Source organism: Arachis hypogaea, chromosome 4 (genome assembly GCF_003086295.3).
Source record: "Arachis hypogaea cultivar Tifrunner chromosome 4, arahy.Tifrunner.gnm2.J5K5, whole genome shotgun sequence".
Lineage (NCBI taxonomy): Eukaryota > Viridiplantae > Streptophyta > Magnoliopsida > Fabales > Fabaceae > Arachis > Arachis hypogaea.
The window spans coordinates 65,776,683-65,785,361 of NC_092039.1; the positions used below are offsets into that span (position 1 = coordinate 65,776,683).

At 40.2% G+C, this 8,679-nt stretch overlaps 1 non-coding gene across 1 annotated transcript; it reads right to left on the reverse strand.

Moving 5' to 3' along the window:
- Positions 1–733: 733 nt before the first annotated feature.
- Positions 734–837, reverse strand: LOC112798860 (small nucleolar RNA R71). Its single transcript, XR_003200457.1, has one exon. It is a non-coding gene; the product is annotated as a small nucleolar RNA R71 (small nucleolar RNA).
- Positions 838–8,679: the final 7,842 nt, after the last annotated feature.

An 8,679-nucleotide genomic window follows, 5' to 3' on the forward strand; every position in this document is an offset into this window, starting at 1 on the left:
TATTCTATTTATTTATTTATTTACTAACATTTCTCTTCACCTCGCTTCATCTCAATTCACTGCCCCTACCTTTACTCTTTATCCAGACTATTCATTCTCTTTTCTTTATTCCCTTTCTTCTTCTACTAACAATAAGGAACCACTTTACTGTGACATAGAGGATTCCTCTTTCTTTTCTTTTTCTCTTCTCTTTCATATGAGCAGGAATAAGGAAAAAGGCATCTTTGTTAAAGCTAATCCAGAACCTGAAAGGACTCTGAAGAGGAAACTAAGAGAAGCTAAATTACAACAATCCAGAGACAATGTTTCTAAAATTTTCGAACAAGAGAAGGAGATGGTAGCCGAACCCAACAACAATAATGCAAGGAGAATGCTAGGTGATTTTACTAAACCAACATCCATGTTTGATGGAAGAAGAATCTCAATTCCTGCCATTGGAGCAAACAATTTTGAGCTGAAACCTCAATTAGTTGCTTTGATGCAACAGAACTGCAAGTTTCATGGACTTCCATCTGAAGATCCTTGTCAGTTTTTAACTGAGTTCTTGCAGATTTGTGAGACTGTTAAGACAAATGGAGTAGATCCTAATGTCTACATGCTCATGCTTTTCCCTTTTACTGTAAGAGATAGAGCTAGAACATGGTTGGATTCACAACCTAAAGATAGCCTGGACTACTGGGATAAGCTGGTCACAGCCTTCTTGGATAAATTCTTTCCTCCTCAAAAGCTGAGCAAGCTTAGAGTGGATGTTCAGACCTTCAAGCAAAAAGATGGTGAATCCCTCTATGAAGCTTGGGAAAGATACAAGCAGATGACCAAAAAGTGTCCTTCTGACATGTTTTCAGAATGGACCATATTAGAAATATTCTATTATGGTCTATCTGAGTTTTCCAAAATGTCATTGGACCATTCTGCAGGTGGATCCATTCACCTAAAGAAAACGCCTGCAGAAGCTCAAGAACTTATTGACATCGTTGCAAATTACCAATCCATGTACACTTTTGAGAGGAATTTTGTGAATAATGGGACGCCTCAGAGGAAGGGAGTTCTTGAAATTAATGCTCTGAATGCCATATTGGCTCAGAACAAAGTGTTGACTCAGCAAGTCAACATGATCTCTCAAAGTCTGAATGGATGGCAAAATGCATCCAACAGTACTAAAGAGGCGGCTTCTGAAGAGGCTTATGATCCTGAGAACCTTGCAATAGCAGAGGTAAATTACATGGGTGAACCTTATGGAAACACCTATAATTCATCATGGAGAAATCATCCAAATTTCTCATGGAAGGATCAACAAAAGCCCCAACAAGGCTTTAATAATGGTGGAAGAAACAGGTTTAGCAATAGCAAGCCTTTTCCATCATCTTCTCAGAAACAGACAAAGAATTTTGAACAGAATCCCTCTAACTTATCAAACATAGTCTCTGATCTATCTAAGGCAACTTTAAGTTTCATGAGTGAAACAAGATCTTCCATCAGAAATTTGGAGGTACAAGTAGGCCAGCTGAGCAAGAAGGTCAATGAAACTCCTCCCAGTAATCTCCCAAGCAATACTGAAGAGAATCCAAAGAGAGAGTGCAAGGCCATTGACATAGTCAATATGGCCGAATGCAAAGAGGAGGGGAAAGACGTGAATCCCAATGAGGAAGACCTCATGGGACATCTCTCAAGAAAGAAGGAGTTCCCTATTGAGGACCTAAAGGAATCTAAGGCTCATATAGAGACCATAGAGATTCCATTAAATTTCCTTCTACCATTCATGAGCTCTGAAGACTATTCTTCTTCTGAAGAAGATGAAGATTTAACTGAAGAGCAAGTTGCTCAATATCTAGGAGCCATCATGAAGCTAAATGCCAAGTTATTTGGTAATGAGAGGAAGCATAAACAGCTTCTCTCAATGCAGAGTCAAACAGAGCCCCCACAGTCAAACTCTAAGTTTGGTGTTGGGAGGCCACAACCAAACTCTAAGTTTGGTGTTGAACCCCCACATTCAAACTCTAAGTTTGGTGTTGGGAGGTCCCAACAATGCTCTGATCACTTGTGAGGCTCCATGAGAGCCCACTATCAAGCTATTGACATTAAAGAAGCGCTTATTGGGAGGCAACCCAATTTTTATTTATCTAATTTTATTTTTATTTTATTGTTATTTTATGTTTTATTAGGTTCATGATCATGTGGAGTCATGAAAAAAATACTAAAATTAAAAACAGAATAAAAAATAGCAGAAGAAATAGCACACTCTGGAGGAAGGGGTCACTGGCACTTAAACGCCAGTAAGAGCATCTGGCTGGCGTTCAACGCCAGAACAGAGCATGGATCTGGCGCTGAACGCCAGAAACAAGCATGGACCTGGCATTCAACGCTACAAACATGCTGCACATGGGCGTTGAACGCCCTGAATGAGCATCACTTCGGCGTTTAAACGCCAGAATTGTATGCAAAGGCATTCTGCATGCCTAATTGGTGCAGGGATGTAAATCATTGACATCGCAGGATCTGTGGACCCCACAGGATCATCTCAGGATCTGTGGACACCACAGGATCCCCACCTACCTTACCCTCTCCCTCTCCATTCACGGTCATCCCTTCTGTTTTCCACTCACCACTCACATCCATCCACTCGGACATACACCCCACCTACCTTCAAAATTCAAATTCTCTTACCCACCCAATCCCACCCATATAGCCGAATACACACATCCATCCATCTCCTCCACATCTTCTTCTTCTTCTTCTAACAACATTCTAAGTTTGGTGTGGTAAAAGCATAGCTTTTTTGTTTTTCCATAACCATTGATGGCACCTAAGGCCAGAGAAACCTCAAAAAAAAAAGAGAGAAAAGAAAAGACAAAAGCTTCCACCTCTGAGTCATGGGAGATGAAAAGATTCATCTAAAGGGTCTATATCTCAGTGGTAGAACATTTGACTGCAAATCAAGAGATCCCTGAGATACCTCAGGGGATAAATTTTCCTCCATACAATTATTCGGAGCAACTAAGGATAAAGGCACCAAAATCACTAAGGATCATGCAACAGAGGCAAGGAAGAGACATAAAGGAGCTCAAAAAGCACCATTGGTCCTTCAAGAAGACGCCACCCTCACCAAGGTGGACTCATTCCTTAACCTCCTTGCTCTTATCTTTCTGTTTTTCGATTTTTATGCTTCATGTTTATTTATGTTTGTGTCTTTATTACATGATCATTAGTATTTAGTAACTATGTCTTAAGGCTATAAATAATTCCATGAATCCTTCACCTCTCTTAAATAAGAAAAATGTTTTTAATTCAAAAGAACAAGAAGTACATGAATTTCAAATTTATCCTTGAATTTAGTTTAATTATATTGATGTGGTGACAATGCTTTTTGTTCTCTGAATGAATGTTTGAACAGTGCATATTTTTGATCTTGTTGTTTATGAATGTTAAAATTGTTGGCTCTTGAAAGAATGATGAACAAAGAGAAATGTTATTGATAATCTGAAAAATCATGGAATTGATTCTTGAAGCAAGAAAAAGTAGTGAAAAGCAAAAGCTTGTGAAAAAAAAATAGAAAGAAAGAAAAAGCAAGCAGAAAAAGCCAATAGCCCTTAAAACCAAAAGGCAAGGGTAAAAAGGATCCAGGGCTTTGAGCATCAATGGATAGGAGGGCCCAAGGAAATAAAACCCAGGCCTAAGCGGCTAAATCAAGTTGTCCCTAACCATGTGCTTGTGGCATGTAGGTCCAAGTGAAAAGCTTGAGACTGAGTGGTTAAAGTCGTGATCCAAAGTAAAAAGAGTGTGCTTAAGAGCTCTGGACACCTCTAACTGGGGACCCTAGCAAAGCTGAGTCACAATCTGAAAAGGTTCACCCAATAATGTGTCTGTGGCATTTATGTATCGGTGGTATTACTGGAAAACAAAGTGCTTAGGGCCACGACCAAGACTCATAAAAGTAGCTGTGTTCAAGAATCAACATACTTAACTAGGAGAATCAATAACACTATCCGAAATTCTAAGTTCCTAGAGAAGCCAATCATTCTAAACTTCAAAGGAAAAAGTGAGATGCCAAAACTGTTCAGAAGCAAAAAGCTACAAGTCCCGCTCATCTAATTAGAACTAATATTCATTGATATTTTGGGATTTATAGTATATTTTCTTCTTTTTATCCTAATTGATTTTTAGTTGCTTAGGGACAGGCAACAATTTAAGTTTGGTGTTGTGATGAGCGGATAATTTAAGCTTTTTGACGTTGTTTTTAGGTAATTTTTAGTATGATCTAGTTACTTTTAGGGATGTTTTCATTAGTTTTTATGCTAAATTCATATTTCTGGACTTTACTATGAGTTTGTGTGTTTTTCTGTGTTTTCAGATATTTTCTGGCTAAAATTGAGGGACCTGAGCAAAACTCTGATAAGAGGCTGACAAAGGACTGCTGATGCTGTTGGAATCTGACATCCCTGCACTCAAAATACATCTTTTGGAGCTATAGAACTCCAAATGGCGCGCTTTTAATGGCGTTGGAAAGTAGACATCCAGAGCTTTCCAGCAATATATAATAGTCCATACTTTATTCGTGATTAAATGACGTAAACTGGTGCTCAACGCCAGTTTCATGCTGCATTCTGGAGTCAAACGCCAGAAACACGTCACGAACCAGAGTTGAACGCCCAAAACACGTTACAACTTGGCGTTCAACTCCAAGAGAAGCCTCAGCTCGTGGATAGATCAAGCTCAGCCCAAGCACACACCAAGTGGGCCCCGAAAGTGAATTTATGCATCAATTACTTACCTTTGTAAACCCTAGTAGCTAGTTTAGTATAAATAGAACTTTTTATTAGTTTATTAGATATTCTTGATTGTATTATTCAATCTCTGGACGCCTAGTCCTTAGACCTTCATGGGGGGCTGGCCATTCAGCCATGCCTGGACCTTTCACTTATATTTTTTCAACGGTGGAGTTTCTACACACCATACATTAAGGGTGTGGAGCTCTGCTGTCCCTCAAGTTTTAATGCAATTACTACTATCTTCTATCCAATTCGATTTATTCCTGTTCTAAGATATTCGTTGCACTTCATCTTGATGAATGTGATGATCCGTGACACTCATCATCATTCTCACTTATGAACGCGCGTGACTGACAACCACTACCGTTCTACCTTAGGTCGGGCGTATATCTCTTGGATTCCTTAATCAGAATCTTCGTGGTATAAGCTATAATTGATGGCGGCATTCATTGGAATCTGGAAAGTCTAACCTTGTCTGTGGTATTCCGAGTAGCATTCCGGGATTGAATGACTGTGACGAGCTTCAAACTCCTGAAGGCTGGGCGTTAATGACAGACACAAAAGAATCACTAGATTCTATTCTAGCCTGATTGAGAACCGACAGATGATTAGCCGTGCTGTGACAGAGCATTTGGACCTTTTTCACTAAAAGGATGGGATGTAGCCATTGACAACGGTGATGCCCTACATACAGCTTTCCATGGAAAGGAGTAAAAAGGATTGAATGGATGTAGTAGAAAAGCAGAGATTCAGAAGGAACACAGCATCTCCATACACCTATCTGAAATTCCCACCATTGAATTACATGAGTAACTCTATCTTTACTTTCTGTTCATTTTTATTAATCATATTTAAACCAATAATCTCTTAAATTAGTTAAATCCTCCTGACTGGGATTTACAAGATGACCATAGCTTGCTTCATACCAACAATCTCTGTGGGATCGACCCTTACTAATGTAAGGTATTACTTGGACGACCCAGTACACTTGCTAGTTAGTTGAGCAGAGTTGTGACAAAGTGTGATTCATGTTTGAGAGCACCAAGTCTTTGGATCCATTGTTGATGATCACAATTTTTCCCACCAGTTTGGAATTCACTCCCCCAACAATATTAATGAATCCGCTCTTGGCAAGCGAACCAAATTATTGTCAAGTATTAACCCACAGTATAATGGAATCGTATCTACAGATATTGGTAGATTTGAGCAATTTTAATCAATTGGTGAATTAGTCAAGCTCAACAGGATAAGTTGTAAGTGAATAATTATAAATGGCAGGAACAAAAATGGCAAAGGAATAAAAGAAAGCAATAAAATACAGAAATGGAAATAACAAGATTGTAAAGGTGAATGGGATTTTGCAGAATGTAAGTAAAGCTATAAAAGAATGGGAGAGATAAGAATGGGGGAATTCATTGAGATCAGGAGATATTGTCTCTTTGGATTAAATCCAGCTCATATCCTCTTCAATCATGCAACTCATTGACCTCTTGGCAATCATGATTGATTGAGCCCCAATCCTTTGGTGACTCAATCTCTCAGATCTTGATTAATAGCCAATTCCTTGGTCTAATTGCTCATGAAGAGAGATATGCTTGGTCCATGATTATACCACACATCATCATAGGTCCAAGTAGAGGGAGGATTGTATGTCACCATATCCAAACACCAAAACCCAAATTCTACTCAAGTGTGAGAAGGGATTTTTAGCATGGTTTCATGTTTCCTTTTCCAAGGTTCCTATGAAACCCATTTTGCATTCAATCTCTTTTCCAAGTTAATTGAACACTAAGCATGAAAATCGAAATTCCTTCTAGCAAATCAAAGAGAAGATGAAGAGAAGAAGAAATTCACTATTATTAATCCATCAAGTACAATAGAGCTCCCTCTCTCAATGAGAGGGAATTTAGCTACTCATAGCTCAAAGAGAAAGTACAAAAGATGGAAGAGATGAAGTGTGGAAAGTAAAAGTGAAATCTCCAAAACTAAACTCTGTGACTTGCTAACCCTTTTTCAATACTTCCAAGGGTATTTATACTACTCCTACGTCTAGAAAATAAAAGAAAAATTACAAAAGTGAAGAAAATTACAATTTGTAGGGAAAAGAAACTCAATAAACGTGATCTTTCAGCTGCCGTGTGACTGGAGCTTCTCTGGCGTGTCACGCTCCTTCTGTTTCTGATTTGGTGTGCCACGCCTCTTCATTCAAGTGGCACGCCGTCCTCTGTTTAACCCCTGGCGTGCCACGCCTTCGAGCTGAAGTGGCACGCCCAGGACATTTTAAATGGCCTAGTAACTTGGCATGCCACGCCTTCGAAACCAAGTGGCACGCCCAAGGTCATCTTCCTTATCTCCATGCTTCTGGAAGTTTGTACCAGTGTGGCACGCCCAGGGTCCGATGTGCCACGCCCTTCTTAAAACTTCACACTCTTGATGGCGTGCCACGCCTCGCCATCCAAGTAGCACGCCTGAGTTCATTGGCTCCTCATCTTCGTCTCTGGAAAATACAACCAGCGTGCCACGCCGTGAGACTGGCGTGTCACGCCCTTTATTTGCTCCATCATCTTGCTGGCGTGTCATGCCTCATCTCCCAAGTGGCACCCCTAAGTTCACTGGCCCTTTAATTCCTCCTCTAGAAAACACTACCAGCGTGCCAAGCCATGAGACTGGCGTGTCACGCCATTCATTTGCCATGGTCCCAGAGGTTGGCGTGCCACGCTTGGATGTTCAAGTGGCACACCAAAGTGAGATGATTGAGCTGGCATGCCACGCCTTCGATACCAAGTGGCACGCCCAGCTTTATTTGGCCTCTTTAGGTGTTGGCGTGCCATGCCACATCACTCAAGTGGCACGCCTTAGTGGGACTTCTTGAGCTGGCATGCCATGCCTTCGATACCAAGTGGCACGCCCATTCAATTGTGGGTCTCATAGGCTTGGCGTGCCACGCCTTGGTCCTCAAGTGGCACGCCCAAGTGAACTCTGGGGCTGGCATGCCACGCCTTTGACACAAAGTGGCACGCTATAGTGATGGTTCTTCTAGTAACGAATTGACGTACCACGCTCTGCTCCTGGCATGCCACGCCCCTTTGATGGTCTTCATTTTTGCTCTGTGGAATGTTGTACCAGCGTCCCACGCCCAGCTTCTGGCGTGCCACACCAATACATTTTTCTGGCGTTTGTTCCAAGTGGTATGCTTGCTTCACACACCCCACTTGTTTTGTTTTTTTCTTTCCCATTTTTCATGTCTTCTCCACCTGAAATTCAGCACAAACTCATTTCAAAGCAATGTACTATGATATTCATCCATTAAGGCATGAATTGCAATTATCAAATGAGATTATGCCTCTTTTATGGTCCTTTTTATGCAAGAAAAAAGGTAGATGATGTAAGTCATCACTTTCCTTTTATGCCTTCCAAGTGTTTGATAAAATGCTTGGTTGGATTTTAGAGTAGATTTTGTGTTCTTGGCTTGGGATGGTAACTTAGGTGAACTTGAGTTGCTAATGTCCAAGTGATTGATAATTGGTGTCCATTAAAACTAGCTTTCACTAAGTCAATTAGTGAGCGGCTAGGACTTATGGATTGGGATTGATAAAGCTCATTTGCCCTTCCTTAACTTTTTAGAGGATGACTTAATGGGATTGATCTTTGCAATTATCATGTTGTGGTTAGTTACAATGATAAAGATCCTTAACCATCAACCCTTGCCAAGACCTTTTTATCATTTGAGTTTCATTTACTTTCTTGTCATTTACATTTCTTGTCCTTTATTCAAAACCCCAAAATATACAACCCATAAACAATAACATAAATACTTCCCTGCAATTCCTTGAGAGACAACCCGAGGTTTAAATACTTCGGATCTATTTATTGGTGTTTGTACTTGTGACAAACAAATTAAATTTTGATTGAG